This window comes from Quercus suber, unplaced genomic scaffold (assembly GCF_002906115.3).
Source record: "Quercus suber isolate HL8 unplaced genomic scaffold, Cork oak 2.0 scaffold_1156, whole genome shotgun sequence".
Classification (NCBI taxonomy): Eukaryota; Viridiplantae; Streptophyta; class Magnoliopsida; order Fagales; family Fagaceae; genus Quercus; species Quercus suber.
This window is the reverse complement of record NW_027070556.1, coordinates 1-7,727: the sequence shown is the minus strand read 5'-3', so window position 1 is coordinate 7,727 and position 7,727 is coordinate 1. Positions and strand designations below refer to the sequence as shown.

At 30.1% G+C, this 7,727-nt stretch overlaps 1 long non-coding RNA gene across 3 annotated transcripts; it reads left to right on the top strand.

Annotated features, from left to right (window-relative positions):
• The first annotated feature begins 281 nt into the window (after positions 1-281).
• On the top strand, positions 282-5,288 carry LOC111986072 (uncharacterized). Of its 3 annotated transcripts, XR_010627382.1 has the most exons (4): positions 282-499; positions 651-2,649; positions 2,755-2,835; positions 3,630-5,288. It is a non-coding gene; the product is annotated as an uncharacterized LOC111986072 (long non-coding RNA). The 3 variants fall into 3 exon arrangements; XR_010627381.1 differs by lacking the exon at positions 2,755-2,835; XR_010627380.1 differs by having other exon boundaries at positions 651-2,835.
• The last annotated feature ends 2,439 nt before the right edge of the window (positions 5,289-7,727 follow it).

Below are 7,727 nucleotides of genomic sequence, written 5' to 3'. Positions count from 1 at the left end.
AAAATGTCAAAAAAAAAATCATATCATTTGTGAATTCTGTATATGAAGGGTGTAAATTTAATAAATATACTTTTTGGTGCTCTTTAGAATCTATCTTTCTTTCAAATTGTAAATTTGTAATTAAAAGCATTCTGACTATGAGTTCTTTTTATTTTATTATTATTATTATAATTTTTTTTTTTGGATACAGAATATGAGTTATTTACATGAAAGATAAACTGGTTCTTAACACCGTCTGTTCTTAACACCGTTTTTCTCAATATATGAAAAAATAAATAAAATAAACTGGTTAAAATATTGTTACGCTTGCAATACAAAGATAGAGAAGGAGAAAAAAAAACTTGTGATACAGAGATGAGAAGGAGACAGAGTTCGTACGGCCGGCCATCACCATCATTTTCCCGCCGTCGTTTGTTTCCTTGCCAAACTTATGCCACCAGAACTGGCACCGGTAATGCACGCAGTAATTGAGATATGGACATAGAGAGAACTACCACCAGTAAGGGTTTTTTTTTTTTTTTTCTTAGATCTCGGTGTGAAATATGAATTAGTTTTGAGAAATTTGGTTGGATTGATTTTTATTTAGGTATATATGGGTTACATTAGGTTTTGATTTGATTTTTTGAAATTTGGGGTTATATATGATTTAGGTTTGGAGAGGGCAAAGACAGAGAAATAAGAGAGAACGTGAGTTCGCTATTCGGAAAGAGCGTTGGTAATGAGAGAAATCTGACATCTTCCAGTCAGACCACCAGAAACCTTTATCGATAATTTTTTTTTTTAAATATTGCTTTAAACGATTGAGTTGATATAGTCTTAGGTTTGGGTATTTAATTGAATTGACTTTGATTCAACATCTATCTTCCTTTTTTACCTTTTTCCCTCTAAAATACACTCTAAAATACAATTTAGAGGACAAAAAAATAGACATCTCCTTCCATTAGAGAGGGAGATTGAAGAAGTTTGATTTCTTTAATTTGATTTTGATTGTCAATTTGTCATATACTTACTGCATTTATTGTTTCTTCATGTCTTATTCTTATTTCCTTTTATGCATGTTTTGATTTCATGTTAGATTAAAATTATAGGAAAAAATAATTGTTTTAAGTTCTTAAAATTTTCTATTGCATATGACTAATTGTTAACAATGTTCTATTCAATTTTTATCTATTTTAGATTAGTTCTATGACAGATTTTGTTTGATCCGCTTCAATCTTTGTTTCCAAAGATTCTGATCAAGAAAGAGGGGCCGGTTCCTCTCAACAAATCTTTGTTTCCAGTTACGCTAAACCGACCTTTTTGATTTTTGATTTTTCCAGACAAAGAAGTAGGAGTATGAAGCCAACTAAAAAGAGTTCCCTCTGAATTTTTATGGGTTACTATTCTTTCTCTAACTTTTTTTTCCCAAAATATAAAGTTAAATTAGTTCTGTTATATGTTTTCAACTTTTACAATTGCAGTTGGATTTTGGTTCCAGCAAGTAGGGTTAAGAAAATTGGAATTATGATATGTGACTATTTTTTTAAAATTATTTTGGTAATCGGTTTGTTTGAATTCTTCTCTTTTGGATTTAAATCATTCAAATTCTTTTTCTGCAAAAATGAAGTGGAATATTTCTACAATCTAGAGTCTCCAATCTAATCAAAGCAAAGGTACTAATTACTTTTCCTAATATTCTTTTCCATTATGGTATGCTGTCAATTTAGGAATTTGGATTCATAACCCTTGTTGTTTGTTAAAATCAGGGAAAAACCTTCACAATATGAAAATCATGCCTTAGTTTTAATGGCCTCTTACCTTTTTTATTTATTTTTTATTTTGTTTTTTATTTTTTATTTTGGTTAGGGTGAGTGAAATTGTGGGATTTTGAAATCTGATAGTATAACTTTCTTTGTACTAAGTTTATTACTTTGTAGATTTTAGTTGGTATTTAAAAAAAAAAAAAGAAAAAAAAAAGACATTTAAGTCTTGATTTTGTTGTTTTTGATGTTTGGTTTTAATGGGTTTAAATTGTGAAATCTGAAAGTGTAATGTTCTTTGTACAAAGTTGACTACTTTGTAAGTTTTGGCAAAGATTAATTTTCTAAGAGATTCCTAAGCTTTGGTTTCGGTGTTTAAAAATTTTTTTTTTTTTTTTTTTTTTTTTGGGTTTTGCATGTAGTATTACATTCTTGAAAGTTAATTAGGAATCTGTTTTGTACTGAGAAAAAAAAAAAAACAATAGTAAAAGGAATTGCAGCTAGTTCTAAAGTTTTGTTTTTTTTGTTTGTTTCAAATTTCAATTATGTTTGTTAATTTACTTTGCTAATTGTGGATTCCTTCTGATATTTAAATACCATGAAATTTCAGACTTTCAGTAAGTTGAGAAGTAAGTAGAGAATCTGTCATGTAGTCACGTGAGAAAATTCAGTAAATTTAAGGCTTTATATGGTACTTAACTCAATTGAGATTTTTTTTCTTCTAAATTTGTGAATGATAGAAGTATATGATTTACCTAAATTATAGTGTAATATATGAAGTTACTTCTGTTAGTTTTCTTAATCCTCTTATACTTTTAAGGTCTATTTTGGAAGAGATTTATGATGGGTAGCACTGTAGCAAAAGCTTATAAATAGAGGGATTCACAAACTGAAGTAGCCACAATATCGGGTAATATGTCTTTAGTAAACTTTGGTGCTTGGTCTCACTACAATTTGACAATGTACTACAATTTGATGGTGGGCATGATATTCAGTTTTAGTTTTATACTTCCAGTTATGCTATATTGATCCTGAAGTTTCCAGTGGGGAGGAGATGGAACTACTGAAAAAAAAATAGATAGCACACAATTATAAAGTAATTTATTCTTCTTTAGTGCTTCTTTTAAGTACTATTTATCTATTTCATTATGTTATTTACCTCATTCAATGCCTTTTCTGTTGTAACAAATGATAAACAATATTCCGAAGTTATTATATGAAGACCAAAAGAAAATTACAGTTGTATGGTTGTTTGTAATTTTGCTTAGCAAGTCAATGTAGTTAAGTTTTGTGATTGGTGATCTGTAAGATTAGAAACTCACATTCCTATTATGCACCAAGAGCGCATTTGCAATTTGATTATGCACGGCAACTTAGTCTCCCCCAAGTATAATGAAAGCAATGACCTTGCCCTCAGACAGCACTCTTAGACTTCTTTGAGTTCCAGTCCAAATTCATTGATTATTTGAAGTGATAAATGCAGAGAAGCATTAAGAGATTTCAGTATTTGGTCTTTTGGCCTTCAATCCAACCACTTTCCCTTATCCTTTCAACCAATTATATATCACACTCAAGCATTTTACTCCTTCGATGCCATTCTGCTTGGAGTGTTTTATCTTCTTCTCACAGCTATTTTCCCTGACTCAATTGGAGCATGTTTTGGTCACATTGATTTCTCCTTCTAATTCAAGGTTTGTTTATTTTCTATTATATAAAGTTTAATTTGTTTGTCTCTCTGCCAATCACCCCCTTATCTCAAAAAAATTTGCTGCTGCTAGGGTGGACTTAACTAACAAACTTTTTATTACATGCACGAAAATTGTTTGATAAAATACCTGAATGTTTTCTTCTTTTTGTAGAATCTAACTTTGTAAAATTTCCATTTTGCAGGTCTATTTCGTGGACATTTTTATTTCTTCCTACATTATACACAAGATCTGGTATGTAATGTACTTTTATGTGAAAAAGTAGGAGCAAGGGTGGGCAAGTTAGAAAAGCTAAGGTCTTTCCCCCTTTAACTGATTATATAGACACTCTTTAGCTTGGACTCAAGCTTAATGTCTAACAAGTAGGACACACACCAATTCATGTTCCCTGTTTTAGAGATAACCAATATGAAAATTGATTTGCAATATTTTGTCAACCCATTTTATGTATAGCGTTAGGTGAAAGCTATTTTATTCTTGGTCTCAAGTTTTTAAATAGTTCTTTGAAATGTCTATATAAAATATTTTTGTAAAAAGAGTTGGGATATATGTAGTCTGATTTAAATCTAACAAGCATATGTTAGAGGTTTGTGATGATGCCTTCTTTGTTCTTAGTGTCCATTTGTTATTTTCTTTGGAAAGTAGAGGAGACACCTAGGCTATAGGGATTAGTCTTTTGCGACAAGGACCAATTATAAGGCACCTCAATGAATTTATGTGCTTCAAGTTGAAGACACCACAAAGTTGAAGACCAAAACGAATTTGGTGAAGGTTGTGAAACAGTTGATGCCTTATAAGTTGTAACTTGACAAATTTTATCCCAGAGTGATGATGCTTTCATTGTTCTCTGTGTGTTTAATTTGATATCCTTATTGGGCACATTATTACTAGGGGCATAAGCACAAGTCTAATGATAGTTTCTTGATCACTGACATAGCTTTTGTCTAGCTGAAAAGTAGTTTTCTTTTTTCTTAATATGCATGTATTTGAATGCGTTTCTACTTTTAAGTTCATGCTTTGTATTTGCCTTTGAGAGGCACTGAGTAGAGTTCAATATTGCAATTGCTTTGAATTTAGTGATGGTATTAACTTGACATGTGATTACTTTTGTCCAATATTTAGTTGATCTATTCTAATATTATTTATTCACCTTTGTCTTTGGATATCAGAGCACATTGAAGATGCTACTCTTTACCTTGATGCTGCATCTATATAAAGTTTCCAATTTGTTGGGGCATTTCATGTGTTGCTGAACTTGGGAGTTCGTGTTGTTTGCAATTTGGAGAACATGTGTTTTGTTGATGCAGTAAGCTAATAGTGTCATGTCTATCTTGAAATATCTTTTATTGCTTATATCTTGAAATATCTTTTATTGCTTCTTTCAATCTTCTATGGGTAAGATTAAATGACTTCACATGTGAACATTTCATAAATAGATACGTTTGTATCAATATGTGTGTGTGGCGTACATGCTTGCAGGTGTCCCAACTTTTGTAGCTAACTTATTCAACCCATGTCAAGCATTTTGTAATTTACTAATTTGAATTTGCTTTGAATCCTAGTTGGTAGCTTGGAACTAAAAACCTAATGTTGGAAGGAAAATAGTGGTCATCATCTCTCAACATATGTTTGTTAAGCAAGATTTGTAGCTAAGTACTGCCTGATATCTCATCAGTCATCCCTCTACCACTTGAGCCAAGGCCCAATTGCAACGTCTTACCTATTGTTTTTATTATTATTGTTATTTTTGGTGTAGTTACTTTTTTTTTTCCTTTGGATAAATTAGTCAATTGCAAGTATTACATTACTATATTTCAATATATAAGAAAATCTATTGTGGTCATTGCTGAACGCATTACTAGGACTTTAAATATAACTTTGTGTTCCTACATACTTAATTTCTAAAATGGTGCAAAATTAAGGAACTGTTACATGTGTTTTACATGCAAGCTTCCTAGAACTTATTATTGTTTGGTCTATAGAAGGTGTGTTTTGAGGATAGTAGGTAGGTTATATTAAAAACTAAAGAAAAAATATTAAGGATTAATATAACTAACCAAATAAGGCCTTGGGGAGAGATAAAGAGACACAATAATGTTATGGATTGTTAAATAAAATGCATTATTTCACCATTACTAAAAAAAGGACCTAAGATTGACAAAACATTTGTAAGAGAATGAAAGAGAAAAATCTAAGAGGCTGCTACCATTGTCATGTAGGTGTTTGGGATGTGTTTTTTTTTTTTAGAATTAAGGAGAAAGAAAAATACACATTCTATATAAAATTTTATTCTATAATATTTTTCCAAAATTGTATTTTTTTTCTTCTCATTATTTCAATTGAATAATTATAATGGATATGTGTGTGCAAATTATAATTGTTACTTTTTATGAGGAACTCATTACTAATAAAGTTTTATAAAAATTGTATTATAATACATATACAACATTCTTTAAAACCATCTTACATAAAACATTACAACATTATTTGTGCATCACACTGGTAACTTACTATATATATATTAATAGATAAGTAGATAGAAAATCCAACTAGATTTTAATTGGATTCTCAATTTTATGCCATGTGTCCTATTTAATTTTTAATTTTGTGCCAAGTGAATTGTTGAGCATAAAAATTGAATAGACCAAATCCAATTAAATTCTTAATTGGATTTCAATTGGAATCCAATTTTCGCCACGTCATCTAAGTTTTTTTATTTTTGTCGCAAGTGAATTATTGAGTACAAAAACTAAAGAGTTAAAAACCAATTAAATTTTAAATCATATATATATATATATATATGATAGGCCAAGAATGTATTGACCCATTGGGTAAATTAACCAATTAATTAGTCAAGTGAATTAATTAAGTCAATTAATGCAATATGTGTGGTAGCACAAACAAATTACCAAATAACTAAATGCAGTGAAAAATAAATTTGACACGGTAATTTATTTACGAGACAAAAATCTCACCGGGTGAATTTAAGGTCACCACTCTTAAAAATCCATTATTATCAAAACAAGCGATTACAAGTAAATGAATTATACCAACCTATAGTTGAATCATTACCCCAATACACAATTAAACTTGTAATGTAGTAACAATCTCTCCTTTCAATGCACGGCTCTCAATACGTGACTAATTAATCGATGCACGGATCCAAGTACGTGACTAACACACCAACTTGAGAAGGATGTTAGCTGCAAAGTTTTTTAGCTCATCCAGACGATGAAGATCAAGAAGCTCCTTGGTTACAAAATCCTACGGTGTACAAACGCAACAGCTTCTTCAAGAGAAAGATGAACTAGGGCAAATTGTCTCCAGTCACAATATGCATGAATAAAACCTTTGCATCAAGTTTCATCAAGTGAGACGGCCCTTAAAATAATCCTTATATATGTCTAGGGTTATGAGAAAAGAAAACCTAAACACATGGCTTGGATATGCGTGAAAAACATATCTGAAAAACTGATTTTCATAATTCTCGATAGATACAGCTGTTGAGCTATCTGTTGAGCTTCACATTTTAAATCTCGATAGATACATCTGTCGAGTTTTAATGAACAACACTTCTTTACTTGATTCTTAGACAGATTTGCATGGCTTCAATACTTGGACTTGAACTCTTATTCTTTGAAGTATTAAACACATCCTAGATCTATCTAAATACAAGTAAAGTGTGTTTTGCCAAAAGATAAGCCAAGACTAAATGACATATGTTCATAACATGTTCCACATATGTCCTAACAATATATATATATATATATATATATGAGAAACCGTTACATATTTTAGAAATGTATGGTTTAAAAAAAGTGTAAACTAATACCATGTATAATTTGAACATCTTCTAAAATTTTTAATTGTACCCGTGCATGTGTACGGGGCTACACACTAGTTTTAATAATGCTCAAAACTATTAGAATTAGAAGGATATCTAAAACTTTATATTTTTTTGTTTTGGTTTTTTTTTTTTTTTCCTTTACATGTATAATAATAACACAAATAATATAATAATAATTGTAAGTACTTAACCAAATATATATATATATATATACACAAATGGTATTAGGTACAATTCCTTTCCTTTATTGATTTTATTCACTCTCTCTAAAAGTTTGGTTATTTTTAATTTTAATTTTTTTATGTGAAAATACCGATTGGCCTGACTAACCCTCCAGCAACCTATTGGCTCGAACCTGTTTTCAACCCATTTAAATTGACCATTTTTAACTCGATTCATTTTTACTTGTAACCCAATTGACCTAATCCAACCCGA